Raw genomic sequence first — 563 nt, 5'->3', positions numbered from 1 at the left:
TAGGGAGGTGTTGATTTGCTCCTAATAGTTTTGTGGAGGAAAGTGCATCCCTTGAGGCATCTCAGGGATTTCATGATGAGTGAGATCTCTTGTTTGCTCCATCCTTTTCTTAGTGATGGGCTTGTCCTCATCAATGAGGATGTCTCCCTCTATGTCAATTTCGACTGAATAACAGAGGTGACAAATAAGATAAGGGAAGGCTAACCTTGCCAAGGTAGAGGACTTGTCTGCCACCTTATAAAGTTCTTGGGATATAACCTCATGAACTTCTACTTCCTCTCCAATCATGATGCTATGAATCATGACAGCCCGGTCTATAGTAACTTCGGACCGGTTGCTAGTGGGAATGATTGAGTGTTGGATAAACTCCAACCATCCTCTAGCCACGGGCTTGAGGTCATGCCTTCTCAGTTGAACCGGATTCCCTCTTGAATCTCTCTTCCATTGAGCGCCCTCTTCACAGATGTCTATGAGGATTCGGTCCAACCTTTGATCAAAGTTGACCCTTCTAGTGTAAGGGTGTTCATCTCCTTGCATCATGGGCAAGTTGAATGCCAACCTTA

This window comes from Arachis duranensis, chromosome 9 (genome assembly GCF_000817695.3).
Source record: "Arachis duranensis cultivar V14167 chromosome 9, aradu.V14167.gnm2.J7QH, whole genome shotgun sequence".
NCBI lineage: Eukaryota > Viridiplantae > Streptophyta > Magnoliopsida > Fabales > Fabaceae > Arachis > Arachis duranensis.
Note: the sequence above shows the minus strand (reverse complement) of the source record.